At 24.1% G+C, this 27324-nt stretch overlaps 1 protein-coding gene and 2 non-coding genes across 4 annotated transcripts in view; 2 read left to right on the top strand and 1 right to left on the bottom strand.

The window, feature by feature from the left end:
* Nucleotides 1-27324, bottom strand: part of LOC129611618 (protein unzipped-like) — a 93359-nt gene that overhangs the window by 20046 nt on the left and 45989 nt on the right. Inside the window, exon 1 of one of the 2 annotated variants that reach the window (XM_055524836.1) lies at nt 6420-6472. The exons of the other annotated variant lie outside the window; for it this stretch is intronic. The gene's annotated coding sequence lies outside the window, so the exon portion shown is untranslated. Of the gene's footprint in view, nt 1-6419; nt 6473-27324 lie in introns of those variants that run through there. 2 annotated transcript variants of the gene reach the window in all.
* On the top strand, nt 22773-22844 carry Trnap-ugg (transfer RNA proline (anticodon UGG)). The gene has a single exon. It is a non-coding gene; the product is annotated as a tRNA-Pro (tRNA).
* Nucleotides 26730-26801, top strand: Trnap-ugg (transfer RNA proline (anticodon UGG)). The gene has a single exon. It is a non-coding gene; the product is annotated as a tRNA-Pro (tRNA).

Here is a 27324-nt window from a genome sequence, read left to right as displayed (position 1 = left end):
ATCCACGTTGTCTTCAAAACTGCAATATTTCAGTAATAATTGGTAATATTCTACTATTTATTATTCTAATATTAGTGGGTAATATTCTACTATTTTATTATTTAAATTGGTGAGTTCAACGTAATTCGAAAATACATTAAGGTTTAACATACTGCATCACTACCAATACAATTAGACGGACATTGCTACATGTCAAAAATTTATGTTATATTGTTATGAATTTCTTATATACACAATTAGTCTTTATAATTTTCCCAAACTATCCATAATAGTTGTGAAGATGAAGCACAAAATAAGAGATTTACTTGATAACAAAAAAGAAAAACCTTTAATTCTAAAACGCTTAAGATTACATAATTTATTGTAAAATAACACTGTTCCTACATAAAAATAAATTTTCCCCTAAATATATGCAAAATTAAAACTAACAGTTTTTAATAGTAATTACAACAGAGTGTATAACATTTTAATGAATTTTATTTATTAAAGTCTGAGTTTGCCAAATTAATAGCCTAATTAACTTTCCTATGTCAATTTAATTTTGTTACTATAATAATAATTTAGAACTTTGAAATTAATTTCCTTTTAAATAAAACATAATATATTTAATTAATTTAATAAAATAATTAAATTAATATTGCCTTTTATAACTTAATTTCTGTTTTAAACATACTTACACATTATTCTTTTCTAAATATTCAAATATTCAAGTATGTAATACGGATATCATCATCATAATTTTTTACGATAAATCATTTACGATAATAACTTATAACATACACAACTCATATTTTTGTAGAGGCTAAAAGCATAATATGTATTTAAAAACGGTGACGAGAACAACAAACGAACAAAATGTTTATAGCCCCACAGATTTTTCAATTTTTAATTTAATTATGTTTTATGGAAAATAAAATTAATGAGTTCCTTTAAATCTATTTTTGGAAAATATCATTTTATAATGTTATGATAGTAGCAGGAACAAGAAAAAAAAAAGAACTAAAATCAGAAAATAAAATTATTGGTCCGCTGATGGAAGAGAAAATACAATTATTATAAATATGTGATAAATGAATAAATCCAATGTTGAACCACTTGTATAATTTGTATAAGCTTTTAAATTATGTGAAATGCGGGCATTTATATTCCATATTTATGTGGTAATTATAATAGTGAGGTTTACACTTCTTGTTATAGCAAGAACCAAATCATTTTGGAATTCATTATCAATTCAATATAATATTGAATTCATCTGTTTTATGTCTCTCTACTAAACATCATAAGTATAATATTGCTCATACTGTGTTTATATACGTATGAACATATTCATAATTTTTTCGGAAATAATATTTATTAAAATTTAATTATATTATAATGGCCTAATGTAATTGAACTTTATGATAATATTTTACGAAATTATAATGAATTTTATTTCATTCACAAGTTGAATGCATCAATTTTTTTTTGAAATTTTGACATTAAATTTCATTTTATTTAACTAAACGTCTTCTCAATAGATCAAGTGTATTCCAGATGAGGCTGTTCACGATTTTGTCTATTACTCAAAATATTACTTAAAAATTTATAATGTAGCGGCAGGATGACGAACTATAATAAGATTTTTTAGGACTTCGAGAGAGCACAAGGGAGTACTAGGAAATAGAGCTGGGTTTGTCGACACATGTTCGGCTGAAAAGCAGAACAAGTTTTTGTTTTCGATACAATTCTTAAATAATGCACAAGCAGAAAATGAAGCAAAATTTGACCAGTAAAAATAATTTAGATTAAAACTCATTTCTAAGACTATTGGGGATTTTGGCCGATTCCTAAAATTGAGCCTTCGGATATAGGCGAACAAAGGAAGGGAAATAGTGTTTTGCGTGTTTAGTAAAAGCAAAATAATATAATGCTGCTGATTGATGAGTCAATGAGTTAGTCCGTACCAAATTGCTTTAGGCAACTGAATTACAAAAAATTTTCTCGCCAAACTATTAATACAAATTTTCAAAATAATAGTGTGCAAATATGAAATGTGTGCTAAAAGCAAAAACTCCGGTTTTTATTAACCTAATAGTTCGATACCCTTTATTAAAGTAAGGTTCCATGATAAGTCAAATAGATTTTGTAATTAGTAGAGATGATTTCGATGCTCATTTGTCACTAAAATTTTTCATTCGAAAAAGTATTTTTTGTCACTCTGGTACTACTGTTCATTTTGATGCTTTTACATTTAGATTTACAATTTTTTTTTAGATTCTGATTGAAATTTACTTAAAATTAATTAAGTTATTAATAATTATAATAAAATTTTTAAAGTAGCTTTTAATTTTAAATAGACGAGCAAAAAATTTATTCATTATTGTTGCCAGAATATTTTAAATGCATGTGTGCGATTCTATTTAATTGATTAGATAACAAGTTAATTAAAGCATTTTTTTTTTTTTTGGATTTTCCAAAATGAGTTTTCATATTGAGTACACTTTCAAAATTATCATTTTTCGATGTTAAATAAAACATGTACATGGCGTCAAAATTAAAAAAAATAAACGTGAACAGAACTTTAATGGTATTGATTAAAATTTCATAGAAAATTTCAAAAATATTCGGAAAATTGTATGTAATTTAGATTCATGAAACCAACGAGGAGTGTTTAATTCTAATACTTATTTTTATTTCAAAAATACAATTTCATACTCATTCAATTTATTTTTTGTATTCTTAACAATTCTAATGGTAATTTATTATTTCTATTTTTATTGTTATGTTCTCAAATAATTGCAATCTGATATAATTTTGAAAACTCACATAAATAACTTTTATCCTTGTTGATAACTAATATATTAGATTTAACGTGACTTCATTAAAAAATTTTCCTCCTTATTTTCGGTATTTGTTTATGAAAACAACAAAAAAAAAAGTTAAAGTTGAGAGAAAAATTGAAAAACGAAAGATAGTTGAATAGATTAGAGAAGGAATGAAGTTTTTCAAATCTATACAATATTTCTTATACAAATTCTAATAGAGTAATAATGTTGTTATATTACTTATATTACTTTCAAAAATATAAAGAAATGAAGTTTTAAAAGAATTATTCAAATATCTTCTTTTGGTGTATATTTGACGTGTTCGGTTATCGGATTTATTATGACTTCTTGCCGGATTCATAATAGATCTAATTTAAATTATATATTTTTTTAAAGAACCCAAAAGATTTTCGGTAAACATTTCATACATTTTCATATAAGTAATATCTTCGCCAAAATATATGCAATTTATATTTATTTGTGTAAACAAAAGAAAAAGTCACTTTGAATTTAGGCGATAACAAAAATTATATTTAGGGGAGCTTTGATTCTCTTCACGTCTTAAGAATTTTGATTTACAAAAGAAAGAATCTTTTGGGCATCGAACTCTGGAGTTACTGTAGGCGGTTAACTCTTTATATTCGATACCGTATACGGATTTATCAGAGAAAAAAATATTCGAGAGAGTTCTTTGTTAATGATAGACTTGACCGAATCTAATGAAAGTAGCCGATTAAATATTAAGTTATAAGGTTTCGAGTAAACAAAATATTGATCTGCGTTTATATTAAAATGAAAATTTCATTTTTAAAATAAATTTCTTTTACAGAATTTCAAATTTTATTGCAATTCTTATCAAAACTTTTATAGCATTTCCTTGATAATTAATTTTTATATAACAAATTTTTTTCCTTTAATATCTCAAAATTGTTGATAAATATATTTAAGTATATATTGTTAACTTGCTTACATTAAAGATTTGATATAAAAGATTTAATTTAAGTACCATTATGAAACGACTTTTTATATCTATGTAATTTTAAAAATTGAAGTTCGGAATGAAAAACGAAAAAAAAAAAATTCAAATAGAGAAAAAAAAGGATAGCAAAATTTTTATTTCTCTGAAAATTTTAAATTTAAGGGAATTAAAGGTATAGGTACGGGCATATAAAATTGGAAAACTTTTTATAATAGAGGCGCCTAAAGGAGCTGTTTTAATGTTATAGAGCAAAAGTAAATAAATTCATAATACACGAGTAAATCAAGATAAAGATTAATTTTTCACTTCGTATTTCTTATGTAACCAAATTTGTATATATGTATATGCAAGCATTTGGAAAATTTAAGAAAAAATAAAATTGTGAAAATGGTAAATTTTCCTTTTTCTCTTTGAAAAAGTTTTACCTTTTCCGATTTATTTTTCATGTTGTTTTTTTCTTTTTTTTGTTGTTATAATGGAAAAATTAAGATAAGATGTTTGTCTTTCATTTCCCTTTTATATTTCTTCCCTCTTTTTTTATTCATTCTTAAGATTCTTAACAAAATAAATTGATTGAATTTTTTTTTTCATTTTTTTTTTGTCAACAGGTTTATTTGTATAGGTGCGTACATTATATTGTGCTTTATACTTATATTAAGGAAAATGAGTAAAAATGGGTTGATTTTGTAAAAAATTTTATGTTCAATACAAAATTCAAATTGTTGAGAAGATTTATGCTTTTATCATGATAAAAAGTTAATAAATGTCTAACAAGTATGCGTTGCGTCTCTTAGAAATTTTTCATACCAACAAGCTAGGATAGCAAAAAAAAAATGTTTTTTTTTTTTTTGCCAATGCAGAGAAATGGAAGATTATTAAAGTACAAATAATATATTAGATTTATCAATTTACAAGATTTTTAAGAAAAATTATTTAATTTTAGTAGGCGACTCATGTTAGAGAAAATAAAAAATATTATTGTTATAAAATAAAGTAAAAGATAAAGGTTTACAAGTTATAAAATTAATTATGAAAGCCTAATTAATTCAGAGAAATTAAGTTAAATGAATAATTCCAAAAATTTCCTTTTTGAGATTTCATTGCAGAAAATTGAGCTTTTCATATTATTATGAAATTAACTGGACTCGTTTAGATTAAATTAATTATCGTCCAGAATAGTTGTTATAATTGCAGGTAATTGTCATAATTTAGTCATGTATTTTGTATACTGGTATACACTATACATACTGTTACTCTGTTTTGTATATTATTGTTATACTGTTATACTGTTATACTATTATACTGTTATACAACTTTCGCTGATACACTCTTATATTATAGACTCTTGCTCGGATATAGTCTTTTGAAAGGTATGAAAAGTATATCTGAATTGTATTTTTTTTTTCCTTCTTCACTCCTAGGGGGAGTATAGGGCTAGTGCATGATATCTATCATGCCCTAGTTTCTATAGTCATAGAGAGTTAGCTAGGTAGGTGACTAGCCTACCGTAATTCTGAATTGTATAAGTTCGTACAATTTAGGAATCGCTGTACAGTCTATGAAATTTAAAAATTGCTTGATTATGTCAAAAACAATTTATAAATAGGAACAAATTGAACTAATTGAACAAATTGAAAATATTGGGAGCACTCCCTTCACAAATTATCAATGAAACAGAAAAACATTTCCACCTTTATGAATTGTGTGAGATCAACTATACTATTTAAAAGAAGTATTGTAAAAATTGTTTTAGGAAAAATAAAAAATTTCTTTTTTTTTGGTTTCAATCGTGTTGCAATTTCATTCAAGTTATTTAAAAATTTATGAAGTTCCACGAATAATTATTTTATTTTTCTTTTTGATTTCTTGCAAATCAATTTAAAGATGCGGGACTAAAGGTTAATTCAGATTACTTAGTTAAAATTTTCATTTATTTTTTTTTTCGTTTATGAATTTTGTACATTTCTTTAAACTTGTCTTAAGTAGCAGCTTTTCGAAAATTTCTTGACCTCATATGTTTAATCATTTTTTTTCCCCAAAATCAATTTAAATTGTATGACACAGTTAAACCCATTGTTTTTTTAGCTATGCTATTCTACTTACAAAATTGTACAATAGATAGATAAATTACTTGAAGGGGATTTCAAAATTTAATTCTACACAACAAATTATGACATTTCTTACATGTATGTAACATATTATAGGCATAGAAAATATCATTGTGCAGGTTCAGTAAAAAGACAGAATAATGGAAAAAAATATAAAGAAGATTGATTGGAAATTGTAATTTTACTGTAAGTCTTGTAACAAAAAAAGAAAAAAATAGCTTCAGTTTCTCAATTTAGGTCAAGTGTGAAATTTTTAAATTTGAATATGAGATTATAAGATTTGTATATTATTGTATAACAATTATTTTTAATGTAATTTTATAATGGATTTTCTTGAACGAGATCATTTTAATAGCAAAAAAGAAATCACAATTTTAATATAAAATTCAAAAAAGATTGAATCTCAAAATATATTGTAAGACTGTGTTCTTAGAGGAATTTTTTATGGCTATTGTACAAATTTTTGTGGTTATAATAAAATTTAAAGGGACATATGAATAAAAGAATATAGACATATTATGTACTTGCCTTACATTTAGTTGTATTTTGCGTTACACTAAACAAATGTATAGTCCTCACCTGAAAAAGAAAAATAGACTATTGTTAATTATTTTTTTTTTTAAATTGTTTTGTAAAGGTGTAAATAATAACATTTTTGGGGTTCTTAAATCATAAATTGAATAAATTATAACTAAAATTTTGACGCTCGTTGTGTTCAGGAGATTAAAGTGCTGTTCCGGTAAGCCATAACTGTAGCAATTAAAACTTTTCTAATTTTAGTTGCATACCTGAATTCTATAACAAAACAATAGTGTCTTTAGAATTACAATATGCAGTAGAGAGAATTAAATAATTTTAAATAATTCATATATTAAATATACCTTTCAATTTAAGTACATGATCAGGGGCCACTACGTGTTCATATACATAACATAACATAAATATATTTAAAAAATTTTTTCAAATCTATTAATCTACATCTACTCCTAAAATGTAAGATTATTCATATTAAAATAATAATAAATAATTCAACTTATGGGCTACAATACAATTGAAATATTATCAATAATAAAAATTAACTTGTACAATAATTATAATTAACCTTAAACTTACAAAATCAAAATTACATTGTAATGAATTAACCTTTGATAATGATTTTTGAATTTCAAAAATTCAAAAAATTCCTCCCTGTTACTCATCTTCTTATAAGATCAAGAAAGAATATACTCTCTGTTAATTATGTATATGTATGTAGATAATAATTTTGTATATATATTCAAAAGTTCAAGGATCAAAAATATTAAATAATATTTTAATCGTATAAATAATTTTTATTTTCTAACTTAAATGTGATGATAAAGAGCAATCATTAATAATAATGCAATTTTCAATTCGAATGAAATACGAATAAACATTTCAACTCTTTCATTTCAATTAAATGCAGTAAATTATCTTTGATAAAATGTTTAAATAATTTTACTATGTAAATAAATATACCTAAATGTGTGTGTGAGAATATATACATATACATATTAATTTATACACTGTAGAAAATTTTGTTCTTGGTATACTCAAATTTATCAAAACAATGAAAATAAAATTTTTTTTATTACATAAACATCTTAAATGATTATTGAATAAGAGAACAGGGTGTTTGATTAATTACAAAATTTTCGACTGAAATATTTGTTAGTTTTAGATCTTGTAATTTTTAGATGAGCGATTTCTTTATAAGATAAACAGTTCCTTGTGCTCACGGAAGCAGTAACAAAAAAGTCGTTATGTGGTTTATTGTCCAATAATTACAATTAACTATCTCCAAAATTTATACATTACTTTACGGAGTATGCTATGTAGATAAGAACAAGCTCAGTAGAATAACGAAAATAATTTCAGTAAATTCTCTGCTACTTTGTTGCACTCATTTAAATACTCAATTTATACACAGTGAAAAAATTGTATCACATTTAAATTTAAGTCTTATTGCGGTCACATTGCAAAATTATAAAGCTTAGAATTGTTTGACACTATAATGAAATACTCTGTTGGTGTATATATGAGTTCATTATCAAATTAAAATGAAATGACAATTTCTTAAATTTCAAATTGCTATCTCCGTCTCAAAATGTACGTGCAAGTATATACTGAGCAATAACTATAAAAATTAAAAACCCAAAGCAACAAATATAATTTCACTGTAGGGGGAATTAAATAACATAAAATTAATGTCTATTCATAAAATAAAAAAATATTATCTGAAACACATAGCCTTACTGTAAAATTACAATTTTATCAGATGGTAAAAAGATCTGACACAAATTGCTTACATTTTTTCTGCTTCTATTTATTTATTTTTTTTGGTTTTTAAATTATAAATGTAAATATTAAGTACTTGGTTTAAACAATGACTTGGGAGATTTATTCATAGCTGATAGTAATTGTTTCAGTTTTGATGTACTTGATATAGAAAGTATAAGGAATACGAGACGTAGGTACGGCTATATGTGGTGGTTGCATGTCAAAATTTTTTAAGAACTTTTAAAATAATAATTTGAACTCATTGCTTTTTTTTTTGGTTTATATTGACTTAAAACGAAAACAGAAATAAAATTTTATGGCAATTGTGGTTAATTTGGTTAATTTAGTTTTCTCCCCATAGAATAATGCAAAATGTATATGTATACAAATATATATGTATGCATGTGTGGTCATATAGGAAATGTCTATTATAAATATTCAGTTAATATTGTAAATATTAAAAAGTTAATTTTATTGGTCCAAGCTGCTATGGGTGACATTAATGTTGATTATAGTGGACTCTATTTTGTAATTTATGATTATTTTTTATTTTATTTTGAAAACAAATAATATAAAAAATGAAATGAAAATTTATTTGAAGAAAGATTTCTGAGTGTATAAAATGCGCTTATGTACAGGCAACGCAAAATTATTGTATACGAACAAAACAATATATAATTCCAAATTAGTAGATTGTAGATTGCAGAATGGAGTGATGATGCACCGCGACCTAAAAGATCTATTATGCACTCCACTACGCCAAGTGTACTGCCAGTCCCTAGTCATATAATGTCAGTCCCCAGGCACAGCTTGCTTCGGCGTCTTCTAAGCCCGCAGTGTGCCGTCAAGTAACCTGTGAGAATTCTGACATGATAAAATTTCTTTTATAATTCTAATTGTTTTTTTTTTTATTTTTTAGTACTAAAAAGTTATTAGTTAATAATATTAGCAAGTTATATTAGTGCTAGTACTTACTTGTGTTAAAAAAATTATGTAATCGAAAGTCAAAATTAATTGAAAATTAAATTTGTATTTTAAGTTACTACAGTTTTATTTTTTAAGAATGTTTTGAAAAATTTGAATCAATAATTTGCTTCAGTGCTCATTCAGAAAGCCCACCACCTTAAAGCTTAAATTCAGAGCAATTTAAGTATAAAAAATACGGGAAAACCTCCAAAAACTTCTCATTGGTGCAAGAAAAATGGACACCATGTACAGTAGGTTCACATATAGAAACTTTTTTTTTTTCGTTTTTCATATTAAAATATTTCATTGGAATTTTTAATTTTCTGCAAAAAAATTGTTATTAGTATTTACGAGTTTACATTTCCCTGTAAGCCATATGAATTTTGACATATGTAGCATAATTTTTGAAAGGTTTATGTAAAGAGGTTAGTTTTTTTTATTAAATAACAGAAAATAATAAATCAAATCCTCATTAAAGCGGGCCTTTTTCATAGAAATATGTGGCTTAGTTCAAAGGCGGTAAAAATGTGGTCAAATTATATAAAGGTGCTCTTCTCTATAGATCTCAGAGAGAAAAATGTGTAGAGATTTTATAGTACTAAAATCCTGATTCAATTAGATTCCTATAATTATCAATTCATATTTATTTTATAAAGAAAAGTGCTGAATTATTTTGACCACGATTGTAGTACTTCTATTCATATTTGATTATGTTTTTAGAAAAAGAACAATTTAATTTTTTGTTTTATTCCTTATTCCTTCAATAAATACAATTTATTTTAATAAAATTGGATTGCTAAATAGAGATTAATATTAACATTATTTTAATAACAAAATGGAAAATGAAAAATTTGCTACACATTTTCTAAATACTTTTAGATATTAGATAAACTTACGATCTTGAAATTCTTTTCAACATTTTTTTTTTTAATACACTTTGAAAGCAATATAGAGTTGGAAACCGATCAGTTTTGATATAAACTTTTCATATTATAAAATACCATAAATATTTAATCAATAAGCAATTCTCAATAATCTCTTACATTTATAGTCTTAGTTTAAGCAACACTAATATTATAAATTATTTAAGCTACAATAATTATTTTGATAACATGCGTTTGATTGAAAATGATCACAATACGAGTATCATGAATCTATACCGCAATTTAAGTTTTATTTTTTAAATTCAAAGGAAATTTTACTTAAAATCTAGCACTAAATAATTTATGTGTTCTTAATTGATTTTAATTATAAAAAAAAATGCGTTTGTGTGTTTAATTCTTTTTGTTTTTTATGAAAATATTTCCAAGTTTGTTGAAACAGATTTAATAATAAAAACAAGATCATATCGGAGCGTAAGTATTATGAAAAAAACAAAACTAAAAAAATTTGTACATAAAGAATTTTATGTAAGTATTTTAGAAAAAAAATCAACAAGTTAAATTTAATTTTTTTATTATTTAGCTGCTTTGATACTTTTTTATAATAGTAGTACAAACATATAGAGTCATTTAATTTATTCAGAAAATTTAAAATCAGTTAAAAACTTTAAAAGGAGTGCCGCAAATTTTTGTTGGCACACTTGGCAACTGTTGAAATTTTTTTTTTTTAATTAAAATTTTAAAAGTAAATCTAGTAATTTTGTGATTTTTGAGATTATTTTACTAAGTATATATAAAGTAGTAAATTTTTTTAAGAAAAATTGTTTGCCTTTAAATTTTTTTGTTAATAAACAATTTGACATATTTATGACATTTAATGAAATATTATTTTGTTATTTTAATATCTAAAAAAAATTTTTTTTCTCTGTGCAAGTTATTAAAATTTAATAACACAAAGTGATCAATTATCATTCAAGATAGAGATTTTATATTACAGGTTTTATAATTATTGTTGTTAATCATGTAGTTGAATTTTTTTTTTCTTCCATTTATTTTGCAATTTATTGAGAATAGCCTGGTGTATAGCTTTTAAAAACTTTATTAATCAAAATGCAAGCGACGGCGGGTGTGTTGCTTATTTTTATTTATGATTTTTCTTTGTTTTTGTTTTTTTTATTTTGTTTAATTGATGGTGATTTTGATAATATTAAGATTTAATAGGAAAATTTTAAAAGTAAAAAATTTAAATGAAAAATAATTGAAGTGGCATATTATTACAGAGCGCATTACTTTTATGACGTGTCGTCAACACTATTTTATTGTAATTATGAACAATTATTGAGATTAATTTATAAGTAAAATAAACTTCTTGGTTTGTATTAAGTTTTCTTAATTATTAGTTGAAGGTTTTTTTTTATTAAATTAAAATTTTTTAAAAATATTAATTTTTTTATTATTTTCGTTCGGACGTTGTGCTGGTTCGGATTTTCATGATTTTATTTAATTGAAAGTTTCAGTTAGAAAATAGGAATGTCGTTGTAATCTTATATTCATTTGTTTATAAATGTTTTTTTGTTGTTGTAAATTAATTGAAAGAACTTAAACTTAGAGAAAAAAAAAACAAATGTAAATATTTTAAGTTGGATGAGAGGGAAACGTATGAAATAATATTTCCGGTATACTGCAAAATTGTTAGATATTGTTTTTACCGGGCGCGTTACATTCAATAAAGGAGGTTATGTAATAGTAGTAAATTTTACATGTCGAGGCGGAAATGCCGATCCTGGTGGTACGATATCGTAAATAAACTATTTCATATATCGCAAAATAAACTATTAACCGATATGCTAGTCTGTGGTTCTGTGCCCTCGTGTATCATAATTTCAGCTGGAGCGATTTTGATGAAAATTTAAATTTGATCATATTCAGCAGATCTACTTGAAATTTTATAAGTATATACATAAATTTTGTTTGATAATACAAAAAACCATTTTACCTTTGAAAGAAATCGGATGTCAGCAAGTGAATTTTTACTATTGGCCAAATTCACATTTTTGTGCATATATACAGAAAATTAATCAAGCAATTTCTACGAAATTTAATATTAAAAATCACGAAGTTAAAACAATGAACTTACATATATAAATTTTTGTTTAAAATTAAAGCTCGGAAATCGAAGTAGGGGCCGTTTTTTATATTTTTCACCATATCCAAAGAACTAATTTACCGAGTTTCTGGCAATTTAAAATTTTAGTTTTGTTCCCTACTGGAACTAGCTGCCGAACTATTACGAGAATTTGGATGGCACAAAGTGAGTCTCTAGTGACAGCCAAATTCACATTTTTCCAGGTGTGTTAGCCTACTAGCATCCTTCAATCTTGAAAGAAATGTTTAAAAGACATTTTCATAATCTTGTGCAAGAATACACATTGTGACCGGTTAAGTGCTGACAACAACAAATTTCTTATTTGTTAGCATTAATTTGATAAATTTTACTTCCTAAATTAGTAAATTTTTCTACATAAGAGCAGCAGACCCATACGTTTATTTGTGTTTATTTAATCTCTTTTAATTGAATTTTTATAAATATATTTTTTTGGGTCGAATTCTGGATCTATTTAACTTTATTTTCATTCGTCTATTTTATGTGATAAAAATTTCTTAATTGAAATCTTTATTCAAAATATTTTTTATAACAAAGTATTATAAGCTTAGAGCATAATGGCAGAATATTCACTAATATATTATAGAATATGTATAGTGTTAATTAAAAAATAGAAGTATAATGTAACTAATTAAGAAAAATCATTTTGCCTCTAGTCATTATTTTATTTAAAATTTTCCTATCCACGTGGATAATTAGGAATTTTTAATAAATTTAAAAAAAAAATCTATAATATTGGTAATTTAAGATTATATTATAGACCAAGAAGAATAAATACAGCAAAAAGAAGCAGAGAAATGAATCGTGAGCAAATAATAAAACGGACATTCGTCATTCATAATTTCAATTCATCAGACAAATTTTTGCCTTCTTGTACTTCTTGTAAAAGTGAACGCCTTCGGCTAAGCTTGTAGATATAAAAATTTTTTCTTTATCTATTTTAATTTTTTATATTTTAGATATTTTTAATATATACTTTTCATTTATGTTAAATATATGTAAAAAAAAAAAAAACCAAGTCATAAATGAAGTCAAAAGATCGTCTGCACCTCTTTTATATTTTGTAAATAATAAAGAAGAAGAAGAAAAAAATATCTTTTCATCAGTTATAGAGAGACAGGCTTTTAGTAAAGAATAAAATCAACGCAAAAATTAAATGCTTTAGAAATTGTACAATCGTATACAATTTTTCTGTACATACAAACATATTTATTTTCATGAATTTTTAATACAAATATAGAAGAAAAGAAAACATGCAATAATACTCGTATAACGCTACATCCTCACCACAAGAATACCCGAATAGGTAGGTATATAGAAAAAAAAAATATTCTACATTGTTTGCACTAAAATGTTTTTTTTTTTTTTCATCTTCATTTTTCTATAGAATTCTATATAGCATTTTAATGTCTACGCCGCGATTATCGCTTAAGATTATGTTGTTAGTATATTTTAGCATATAAATAACATTTTAGTATTAAACATTTTATTTTCTTTTATTTGTTTATTAATCGCTTTATTCTTTAAATTGTTTCGGTTCGGCCACAAGTTTAAGGTCAAAATAACGTAAAAATTGAAAAAAAAAATTTTTTTTCAAAAACAGTATTGTTGATTTTTGTTTATGGGAAAGGGGCTAAGGCTAAGGGGAACATAATTTAGAAAAAATATATTTCAAAAACAAATAATAAAAGTTACAAAGCGAGAAAATGTATACAATTAGTTAATTATGCTAGTTTTCAACATTGTATCGTAACTATAAACTTTGTATTGTTCTTGTTATATATTATGGCGGAATTTATGATTTATTAAACTGAATATTTCGGTGATTGTGTTTCTACTTAAATTTAAAACTTAATTAAAAAAACCAAAAATTTTTGAAATAAAATTTAATGAATTTTTTAATGTTAAAATGAGTAGATGTTGTAAAGTCAATTCTATATTGAAGCTGTATTGATTGCAAATAATTGAATTGATTATTTGAAATCAAGTAAAAATAATAATTTTTTGAGAAAAACGGTACTTTGATTTACATAAGAGAGCCATTTTTATGTATGCAAGATTTTGCATTTTTAGTCCCCGAAACGGTATAATTACGAAAGGGCCTTTGTTAGAAGTGCGGGATGATTAATAATGAGACAGGTTATATGGAAATTAGATTATTGAAAAAAATTTCTCTCAACCCCCTCTTGTTATTAATCCAGCCTTTCAACTATATGGCTATAAAATTTATAGTCTGGTTTTATTCGTTTTGAGAAACGAACTTATTCAATAATGTCGAATGTCAAACAATGTCATGTTTCGGTTTTAAAAAGCTGTTAAAAAGTTAAGCTGTTTTGTAAAAAATTATTTTTTCATCTTAAATGGAGCGATTAAATAGATTGAAAGCATTTTTTTAAAGTATTATGTCATCGCTTTTCGAAATTTTAACATAATTTTCTTTACGTAGCAAAAAAACCTACTATTCTTTATCATAAATTTTGTAACCCTGCTTTTTTCCTTTATATGTGTGTATATCGAAAAATACAAACTATTAGCCATTGAAAATTTATATGTAATATAACTGGTTAGATTAAATATATGCAAATTTTAATTTAAATTTTTCAACCTTGAACTCTATTAAATAAAAAAAAAATAAAAATCAGCATATGACGTGTAAAATTTTGTTACCATATTGATATTTTTATTTAAAGAAAGATGTGTAACTGACACAGGGGTTCAAAATGTGATGAGAGTAATGAAATTAAAATTTCCTATTTTATTTTCAATTTACATTTCATAGTTAATCGTTGACAGTTTGGTTGTCAATATATATTCATCGGACTACTATGCATACATATTTTGTTTCTGACCATCGGAACTAATTTAAAGAAAAGAAGAAGAACAATTAATTTATTGAAAAAGAAACGTGTTTATATTTTATAATTAAATCAAGTATAATTAGAATAATTAATTACATTATGATTTTTCCCTTCAGATATTTGTAATCTCAAAGCAATAATATATGTAAACTTCAATTCCATATAGAAATCTATACTATTTGATTATTCGTGAAAATTGTCTCTTAAATTGTCTCCCTTTTTATGTAATTTTAAAAAAAATTAAGTGTTCCATTAACTATAATTAACATAATTATAAACTTTAGACAGTTTCACATTTTAAAGCACTAGCAAAAGCCTGCATTTGACGTCAAGTTTTGATTTCTTTATAAAAACAGAAAAGATCGTCTAAAAATATTTGAACAAATATTTTCTTATGTTCAAAAGTATGATTTTCCACACTTTCCATATATTATTTGGAACACTTATTCACTATTTCATACATAATAACTCGCATAATACTGGTCTATAATAACCGGACAACATGTGGCTAGTAATTTTTTTTAATCTCTATGGCATATTTTAATCTTTTACAGAAAATAATTTCGCACTATAAAAATGTCTTCATTCTGAATCACTATTTAACATTACATGTACGATATATTTGCATATATATTTAATTATACATAATACTCTATGATCTCAATTTTTAAGTGGTGTTTTGAAATGCACTATATTTTATTAACATATCATAGATTATATAATAAAGTTGTAAAGTAAATGTTATATGCTTTCTATTGAATGAAGGTAACAAAAAATTACAAGAAAAATAAAATTACATCTTTAACGAAGCGATAATTATTGTGTTGTCGTGTGTTATAAGCGAGAATTCATGATTGTGTTTGCAGTTTATAAAAATAAGTTGAAAATTTTTTTGCATTTTAATAATATAAGATTACAACATCGTTCCAGTTATAAGTTGGCTTAGTGTTACTGTATACTTATATGAAAAATTTTCATTGAAACTGTTTTGATATAATAATGTACTGTTGGTTTTAGAATATTTTAAATAGTTTTGAAAAAAATTTGCTTATCATATTTACTTTTTCTCTCGTGTCCGTTCTCTTTGCAACAAATCTATTTTTTAAAATAAAATTGTCATTCACTCTATAATTGTAAACCCTCTACAAATTTCTGTCACATTTTGACAGCCGCATTTAATAGAAAATTATAAAAAAATTATTAACTTTATCAATGTTCTTTTGAAACAAAATGTGTTTACACTTGTAAATGTGCATGTTTTTTTAAATATGTTATGTGACTATGTTAACACATTGTGTATATCATTGTGTTAATGTCTTCTTGAATTATCCTAAAGGTATGCAATTAGTGGATGTATATTCACATTTATAAAAATTTAAAGTTTGCAATTGATTTTATTCAGAAATAAACAAAATTTTTGTATAATATCCCACTAACTTGTGTAATCCACCTATGTATGTGTAAGAGAATATGTGTTATTATCATATTAGAAGAATAACGTAAATAGAACATTGTTTTTCAAAAAAACGTTGTTTTCCCTGCTTTAAGGAAAATATGCTTCTTTATTCACCATTAATTTGATTCAAGATTAATTTTTACAATATGATGAAAATCTGTTAATGTTAATTAGCATTTTGTGAATTATTTTTCATGAATTAATTAATAATATTTAAATATACTCATAGAAGCTATTATTATTAAGAAAAACTACTTTCAATTTTTAAAAATTAAATAAAAAAATTACATTTACTTACGTAAATGCACAAAATTGTTTATGTAATCTGAGATTTTGTAATAAAAATGAAAACATTTTCCTTGGATTAAATTGCAATAAAATTTTTAAAATTAGATATAGAATGCAATAAACTTTTTAGTCTTGCCGTGTGGAATTAGCAGTACATAATTATATCGAAACAAAAAGTGTAAAAATAGATTGAAATGTGTGGGTGAAATTGGGACATGTTTTAAGTCACGTTTCATTATTTAATAAGCACTCATGAAAATTATAAAATTTTAATTTTTTGGCTTTTGAATTTCTAACTTTTCTTTATATGAAAATTTGGATAATTGGCCTTTGATGAAAATCCTTATTAAATGACAAAATTATAGAAAAAGCGAGATCTTTCCGATTTTAAAATAATAGAAAAGAATGGACAATTTTCAAAAAAACAACGCTATTTGGTAATGTCGTACAATAGTGAGCAAAAGGAGCAAAATTTTAGCAAAAAGGAGTATGCCTTAGTGAGCAAAAAGGAGCAAATTTTAGCAAAAAGGAGCATGCCTTAGTGAGCAAAAAGGAATAAATGAAATTATTTAAGTGATTTTAATTTTACACAATAAAAATGTTTTTAAAATTACTTTACCCTTTAAAACTTTGTTCTGTATTAAAGGATTATAATTTTTTTAGCAATTGTTTCAAATGGTTATTGAGTCACTCTTGTTGTGTGCACCTTAAAAATTTCTTATAATTTTTTTTTTTTAAATCTTAGAACAATAGCAATTCATTTTCTTTCCAAACTTATTGTAAATTTCCACCCATATCAATTAATTTCTTTTTCTTAAAACATACAAAATTAAATGAAACACTCATTTGAGTAATTTTCTTATTTTCTTGATGAAAGTTTTCTAAACAAAAAGAATTTAATTTTTTTTTTTTGTGATTAGTTTAGGAAATAAGAAAAGGCTGGTTTGTAATCAATCTAAAATGATTTACCGTCAAAAATTATGTCACGCAATTTATCATTGTACAAACATAAAGAGTATTATGAATATTTTGACATTTGGAATTAAGATGCAGTCAATCGGAAATTATTTTTTGCTTTTTGCTTTTTATATACATTTAGAACGTTAATTAAGATCTAATTTTAGGGTCTCTAAAACTTGTATATATATTTTAAAATTTTGTAATAAGACTTTTTTTTTTAAATGTATTTTCCCCTTCTTTATGCTCACATAATTTAAATTTTTGATCTAATTTTTATGACAATTTAATCGGAGCATAATTTTTTTTTCTTCTTCTTATGATAATCAAATACAAAATATTTTTAATAATTATGGAATACTTTTCACAAGTTTTACTGTGGTTTAATGCATTATATAATAAGTATATGTACATATATGTACATATAAATAAAGTAAATAAAATGAAATGGAAAAAAAAATTATGTAAAATTAATTACCAAAAATTTTTCATTTTCTTGTTATTATGGGAAAAACGTTTAAATATTAATATGATGTGCAATGTGTGCAACCAACCAATTCTAATAACAAGCCATAATTTTGAATTATTGACCTCATAAACTATGGTTATAAACATAGGGTGTTTGTAAAACATAATAAAACCGATATAAAATTTTACTTTAATATTATATTAGAAATTGTTGCTTTGTTTGTTTTTGTATTTTACTTTATATTTATTTTTCTATTACTTTAAATAAGAGAATTTTTATTTGTTTTCCAAAATTTTTTGGTTTTTTTTTCTTAAAAACATTAATATTGTTTTATGCAAGATGATATTTCCATAATTATATATACATACTTGTAATTTTTCTTTGTAATTAAATTGTTCAGTTAAGAAAACCATATTTTGTAATACAATATCTTTAAGGTTTGTTTTTTGAAATTATTGTAACATCAGAAATGGAAAAACTGTTAATTTTAAATGTTATGCAGACTTGTAATGAAGATTTTGTAGAGCAAAGAATAAGGCGTTGTTTTGTACAGATTGTTGAGCCAAAAAAAGTTTTTGAACTTTGCTGGATAATACGACCAACTTCTGCATTATAAATGCCTAGCGTTTTTTAAAACAGAAGCACAATAGTACATTCTACTTATTGTTCATGGGGACAATATATAATTCTACTACTTACATATATATGTATAATAAAAATTGTCTTAATAATTGCAAGTATGTATACTTATAATCAAATTACTTTTGACTAACAAAATTTTTGAAAACTGCAATATATTTTTTTATAATTCTAAAGTGCAAGTGTTGCGTATCTATTTGTTGTTGTTGCAGTTGGTCGAGTTTGTTTACTTAACAAAGGCGATTTGGCGATAGTTTTTCTGTCATCAAAATGTTGCTATTAACCAGGGTCCTTCTGGCGCGTGTAGAATTGATCATCAATTGAATTTATTTATTTGTTATTGTTGATGAATAAATATTGATGAAAATACCATGAAACTTTCTTCAATTTTGAAATTATATTGAAATTGTTTTAATGCAAATTAAGCGCAAAAATCATATTTTTATGAAAGAGCAATGATAAATACAATGATTAAATAAACAGAGCCGCTATATGTTAAGTTAATTTATATCTAGCGTTATCAACGAACATCTAGCGTTATCAGTTTCATATAGTAAATCTAGTCTATAAAGTATAACTAAATTTTGATATGTTGAAGTGTATATCAGTACATACACGTAAGTATACATGCATATTTTGGTATAATAAAATAAAAATGGCATTTATAACAAAATATTCAGTTTTTTTATTGTGCTATAGCATAACACTTATTTTTGATATCTTTTAATCTTAAAACATTAAAAAGTTGTTTTTTGAAAAATTTCATTTACTGATGTACAAATCTAGATAAAGTTGGTGCAAAGTGCTAGAAAAAATATTTTACTTAGTGAAGTATCAAACAAGAAAAAGATTTTCGCAGCTCTTCTTCTGCTCAATTATAAACAAACAAAAAAAAATCAAAATTTCTTAACTAAAACGTTATTTTTTTTTATAATTTCAGAAAAATTTGATTAATTTAAAGAAAATATTCACATACTTGCAACACATTATTTAATTATAACACGCGATTAACCCATTATTTATTATTGTCATGACGTTTCGTTGATAATCCATTAATAGGTATGCATAATATAACAAAAAAAAAATCTAAATGCATAAAATGAATAAAAAACGCTCTAAATCTGTCACCATTCAATGAATTAATTATTCAAATTAATTTTTTTTTTCAAATTATGTATTCGAAATGCGATAAAAATTATCATACTACAAATTTGACAACATTATTTTTCTTTCTTAAATCTATACATATACACTTATACACATGGGCATACCTACATACTAAATGTAAAGAATATTAAAAATTTATGCTAGAAGCGAGTGAACGAACTGAACATGAAATTGTTAATGATGCTAATTGGAATGCAATGCACGTTTTATATATAGTTATATTTTTATCAATTAATGCCTTCACTTATGGTTTCCATAATAAGAAATTCATATAAAAGAATAATAATTATAAAAGAAAAGTGTATAAAGAACAAAAAAAAATACAAGAAAATTAGTTCCATGTTCTTATGAATCTTTAACGCTGTTAAAACTTAGGTTTTGTCTACGTATAATTTTTGAAATACTTGCACACACAAAGACGAAAAAAAACGAATAAAAGAGATAGGCGATAGCGATTAGAAAAAGTTATCCAAAAAAAATAGAAAAAAAAATAAGAAAAAAAAAAACAAAAACGGAACAAAACAAATAGAAACCAAGAACGTGAGCGCGTATTAGACCAGGTGTTTGTTACCTTTACCAAAAAAAAAAAATATAAAAATTGAAAAAAAAAAATAATTGAAAATAAAGTAAAAAGAAAATTTATGAACGCAAATGTTTTGAACTTCAACAAACAAAAACAAAAAAACAAAAACAACAGAACTACAACAATTGAAAAACAACAAGAGGAAGAGTAAAATATTTTTTGTTTTGTTTTGTGTTCTTTTAAAGGTATGTATGTGTGTATAAGGAGAATATTGCATACCTACATATATAAGTACCTACCCTACATACCTAACATAATATTTACTGAACAGTTAATAAAAAATATTTCATATCTTCAATTAACACTACAATCAAACTGCAATATAACAAACACGGTTAATCCTAAAATCGGTTAAGAGCAATTAAAAGTTTTAAACCTATTTGTTTATATATACATTACGATATAAATTTACGCGTTATAAATGCTACACTAGTAAAATGTCAATAAATGCAAAATTTAAAAAATTGTGAAAAATAAATTTCTCTTAAATGAACTCATTTTTTCTACTACTGGTACTCCTGAAAATAATAATGTCAAAACTGTAATTTTGAAAAGTTGTCAGATGTCAAATCATCAATAACTAGTCTTGCTTTAGTTTAGCGGATTTAGCGGCTTTTCAACAAAAATTTTTACTTTTCGTATTTGATATTATACAAAACATATTTGTATAATTGGAGGAGGGTAAGCGTACTATCTACATATGTGTGTATGCATATGCGAAATTTTTAAAAATGCAAAGCTTAGTTAAATGCAATTAAACTGTAGCAGAATATAATATTATTTTTAGAGTATTTTCAATTAAATTGATTGTACACTAAATACGCTTATTGTACTTTAATATCTTGCTCGACTATACCTTCCACAATATGTGCGCATTTATAAATTTTTTTTTTGCTTTAGATAGAACATTATAGTGAGACGAACTATGCTTTTTTATAGACAATTAGTTTCACGCAAGTGAAATAGTTTTTTGTTTTGTTTTTTTATTTGAAGATTAATAACATTTTTAATATCATATAATAAATATGAGTGAATGTATACATGCATATGTATATATACATACAATATACATATATTCTGAGACGACGGGAACTCCTTATACTTTTATAAAGAGATACCTTCTTTTCTATGTTTTTCTAATTAATAATTACATTATTAACGTGGGGTACACCCCAGGGTTTTTATATTATATTATATTTGTAAAGCTCAAATTTTACGAAAAAAAGGAAAATAAAATGTTAAACATATAAAAACATGTCTGAGAAGTTACAAAAAAAAAAAAAGAATTAAACAAAGGTGGATCAATTGAAAAAAACCAACTGTGAGATACTCGCATATCAATTTGACATAAAATACTCTATGTATACATGAAATGCTATTGAATATAGTTATTTTTTCTAAAAGTCTAATAAAAAAATGTAAAAACTGTGAATAAATTGATGTAAAGTAGTGCCTACCATTGGCATTCATTCAATTTATCATTTTGTGTCTAAATAAAGCAATTCATTTTTCAGGCATTGCAAATATGAAAAGATAATTTAGAAATTTAAGATGAAGACGAGCAATTTTTCATTAAGGTAATTTGTTTGTATGTTTACAATTTACATTTTAGAAAATAAAATCACGTCATCAATCAAGTTGCAATTACCTTTAAAAATTTCTAATAATATGTGAGAAAAATTTCTGATAATTCTAGTAGCTTGCAGATAATTGCGAATGAATTGAATTAGTAATTATTACGACTCTTATACACTTGTCAATGATATCAGTGATAATTTCTTGCTTATAATTAAACCGTGTTTTACGTACACACTAATTTCATAGTTTTAATTTGAACACCAAATTTAAAATGAAAATTTGTAATGTAAAATAATGTATTTGTGTATCGAATTGGATAAAGTGGGTAATCTTCAATTACTATACGGTAATACCTAATTCCAGTTTATTTTTTTTCTTCTTTCTACAGTGTTGTTTTATGTTGATTAACAAAAAAGTATGAAAACCAGTTATTGTTTTTTTTGTTGTTTACCATTATATTATTATTTTTTCATAATGAAATTTCATGTTATTTAAATTACGGAAGATTTACAAAATAACGGGAATTGTTTTTTTTTTAATTTTAAAGTAATAAGAGAAAAACTACTAAATTGTATGAGGCTCAATGGTCTAGGGGTATGATTCTCGCTTTGGGTGCGAGAGGTCCCGGGTTCAAATCCCGGTTGAGCCCGTGACTTTTTTTTTATTATGTTATTTTTAAAAAATTCTTCTTCGGATTTTGATATTTAAGGTATAAATTTTATCACAGACTTATTTAAATTTACAAAATTAATTAATAAACTTTTGAATTTTTGAATTAAGAATAACAGAATAACACAAAATGGTAGTTTCCACTCAACTCTTCCTCAATTACATGTACGAGTATGTGCCTATGTTAATATCAATTGGCTAACAAGTCGGTACTATTGCTTTGTGTTTTACTATTATGTGTTTATTGTGAATTTAAAATTTAAAGTTGATGATTAAATTCGTCAAATTCTAAATTTGTCAGCAAAAATAGATTTTATAGAAGAAATATAAGGTGCTCCTAAATGGGTTAATGCCATGAATTTCGAATTTCTAAATTTTTCTTAATATGTAATCTTTAAAAATAAAAAAATTCAACTGTTTCATTACTTTCTTTTCAATGAATTTTCAGTTTTAAAAAAAAAAGTTTAAATTTTTATTACAATTTCCTTCTGTTCAAATTTAATTTTTTTTTATGCAATTGGGAATGAAAATAAAAAATCAAAGTGCTGAGTTCATCACAATTGTGCTGATTTTCTATTTCTTTGTTTACAAATACAATAAGGGTTTTGTTTCATTTTCATCTTTTTATTTGAAATCGGATATAATGTACATTTTTTATACATAAATATAATTGTCTATACTCTATAATAAATTACTTTTAAAGAACAAAGTAGAAATGTTTACAATTTTACATGTGAATTTCTCACCTTTTCTCGTATTGTTTTTAAGTACTATTGTATATAAGTACATTTGTATATTCATACAATTAAATTTACGAATTCACATACTAATAAAATAAAAATTTAAAGCGGCTTAAATACTTAACGGTAACTTCGAATTTACAATGGCTATATAGAGAATTACGGTAATCGTATTATTACTAAAATCGTATATAAATCCAGTAGTATAACGTTATAATGTAATACAAATTTGACTACGATTTTATAGGTTATGGTTAATTACTTCTATTTATAATATTATTTTTTTACGACTATAAATAAATCTTTAAGTCTGAAAACAAAAAAAAAAACTTTCTAAACATTTAGTTATGTAAACGAAATTTTTTCAAAAATAAGAAAAAAAAAACAAATGTTATAGCGGGTGAATTTCTACTACTACATCAAAGAATATTCTGTAGAAATTAAAGAATTTCATTGAGTTTGCGAGTCTGCATTTAGGACAAAGGGAGGTAGAAAAGTTTTGAAATTTAAATAATACAAATAATTTATTTGGGATATATTCGAAACGGACAAAATATTTCAGTAAGTTTCATTTTGTTTTCGTTATTTCGTGTTATTTCTGTTTTGTTTCCCGTCCCATTTGAAAAGTATGACAAATTAGAATTTTCGAATTAGTTCGTTTTGTTCGAATTCGAAACAATAAATTTTATACGATCAATGTGAATTTTATATGAATTTTGAGGACGTGGCAATTTTTTTATATATTCTTTACAAAGCAAAGCCTATAGACTTCATATTATAGTTAGCCATTTCATTTTTTTGATGAAAACTTTTTAATCATACTTTATTTTTTAGGCTTTTATATAAAATTATTAAATAAATAATTGTTATTATTTTATTTTTACTACCATTTCTTTTAACATAACTAATTAAGCTGTAACACAATACATAATGTGAAATAATAATAATAATAATATGAAATGTAAATAGGAACACCTTAAGCCCACATAAGAAAAACATTCATTTTCATTGTTACACAGGTGATTTAAGTGTGATGAAAAAGCTAAAAAGAAAACAAAGAATAAATGAGAAAAAACAAAATGTAGTCAAAAACTAAAGGAAATGAAGAATTAATTTTTGTTAAAATTGTTGCTTCTTATTTTTGATTCGAGCTACCGATATTAATTCTAAACTTTTTTATTCAATTTTTTTGATTGTTGATTTTAATAATCACGAATTGTAATAGGTTTTTATATGATATGTGTCAAAAAAATTGTCAGCTACTGTATGAATTTTTTTGAAGTTGATAATTTCTTTGTTCAAACTTATGACTAGGCTCCAATGATAAGAAATTGCTTTTATTGTAAAATTTAAAAAGAATTCAATTTTCGGAAAAAGCAAATTTCGGTTGTCCTGAAAGAAGTATACAGCAGAGCTTTCAGTAGACATTATACTTGTGATTAGTGTTCCCAATCTACTACAGTTTTATTATGTGAATACTCTATTTTAAGTCACAGTTTATTAGAAAAAACGGAGAGAAGTACCTTCACTAACAAATAACGAATACCTTTTTAACACCAGTATGTCTTTAAATAAATATAATTATAGCCTCACTATTGCAAAAGAATATATAATAACATATACATGTACATATGTATGTTGGTAATTTTGTACAATACATTTATTAAAAATTAAGTGAAATAATTCTCAAATTTTCTCATATTTTTAAGCCATTCTTTTCAAAACGTGATGGGAACAGAAAAAAAAACATAGTTAACAATTTTTTTTTGTCAAATTATCTATGCAGCTTAAATTTATTTCCAAATTCTTAAGGCTATGTATATCAATTAGTTTTTTAACCTAGTTCCTTTTTTTGGAAAATCTATTTTAAAAATTTCATTATACTTCATTTCTACTTTATTTGAGTTTCACTTTAATAATGCCCTCATGGTAGGTATTTTCTTTCTCTTCATTTTAAAATGGTGAGAATATACGTATATAGTTTTATAATAGTTAAGGGCTTAGCATGATATTAATTTATTTTTAAAGTAGATAATTAGGTATTCTCTAAAAATGGAAACATAAATAGCGTTATACATTGTATAGTTTTTTTTTTTAATATTATTTTCAATTGGTATTCTGGTATATTACAAAAGTATTAAAAAGAAATTATAAGATAGTGTTAATATTTAATGGCATAATGATGTGTAAAAAGTGACTATTAAAATAATATTATTTAATTAGTGTGTGTTCTCATGGTTTTAGCCAGATATTAAATACATGCCTTGGTAAAAATATTGAAAAATTTTGTGAAAGAAATTAATTTTGTTTTATTACTTTTAGTAAGATTTAAAAATTTTTATAATTTATTTGACACTATTGTGTAAATTTATTTGAAATTCTCATATAATAATAATCTGTGCTGAAAGATATTATGTGCTAAGATACTTGAGAATTTTGTAGACAGTGTTCTCAAGAAATTCGGACTGGATTTATGAATTTTGATTGTATGAAATTTCACTACAGAATTTTTTAAAAATTTCTTGTTGCTTTTATTATTATTACACCAAGAATCTTGGAGCATTCAGATTCAAGCAGCAATATTTTTTAAAAGAATAACAAGTGCTTAATGACCTGCTACTACGCACATCACTAAAATATTTTACGATACAAATAGATAGGAGCATCATTTTTAAATTTGGTTACGTTTATAATTAGTTTCCGATTTATGGTACACAAATGGTTAGAGAAGCTTATCTTTCTTGCATGGTTCATTTCATTTTCATTTCAATAAAATTTCGCTTTTAAAAGCTCATGTTATTGTTAACGAAAAAGTTTGATAAACGAATTTTACAGCGAAAACCTGAACTTTTTTTTTAATTAGTTTTTTATCAATGATATTGGAAATGAAGATTAAATTATCAAATTGGTTTTGTTTATTTTTATTGCTTTTGTTTTGTGCTTCTTTTACGAAAGAAAAAATTTAATTAACTTACGTTCGAAGAGAGCTTTATTTTATACGTATATTGGTAACGGTGAAACGAAAACTTTATTAGAGCGGAAAGCGATGATAACTGGTATTTTTTTAAGACAACTGCTACGTATAATGTTGAATGTATTTTAAAAAAATTTATAATTGTTTAAGCGGCTCAATGGTCTAGGGGTATGATTCTCGCTTTGGGTGCGAGAGGTCCCGGGTTCAAATCCCGGTTGAGCCCAAATCATTTTTTGGTTTTTTTTTAAAACAGAAATTCATTATGAATTTCATGAAGTGTCTACAATCCAAACGCTAATTTATACTTACGTAAATTTTTCTATCTTAATAGTCTCAAAATTTATGTTTATGCCTTACCTGAAAAAAAAAATAAAATATTAATTAGATCAATACTGAATTATTAATATTTTGTTGTTTTAATATTTTTTAATTTTATTAAAGGCTTACAATTAAAATTAACTTTAAATTGAGTGAAAATTTCACTTCAAATGACGTTTAAATTGTATAAATGTTTTGACGTTTTTATATTACATTTCTTATTAAAAATTTTTTACTACATACAATATTAGAAATATTAAATTTCAAGTAATATTTTTCAATATTGTGAACTAATCACAAAATTATGACATTGACCTGAATTATTTTCAAAATTTATTTGCTTTATTTTTTATATAATTTTGCCCCATTCAAAATTAGACTGTTTGTTATTGCCGTCAAAAAAAAATTCTTCAAAAGTGAACACTATA

The sequence above is a fragment of the Condylostylus longicornis genome, unplaced genomic scaffold (genome assembly GCF_029603195.1).
Source record: "Condylostylus longicornis isolate FDR11 unplaced genomic scaffold, ASM2960319v2 ptg000054l, whole genome shotgun sequence".
NCBI lineage: Eukaryota > Metazoa > Arthropoda > Insecta > Diptera > Dolichopodidae > Condylostylus > Condylostylus longicornis.
Note: the sequence above shows the minus strand (reverse complement) of the source record. Positions and strands in the feature narration are given on the sequence as shown.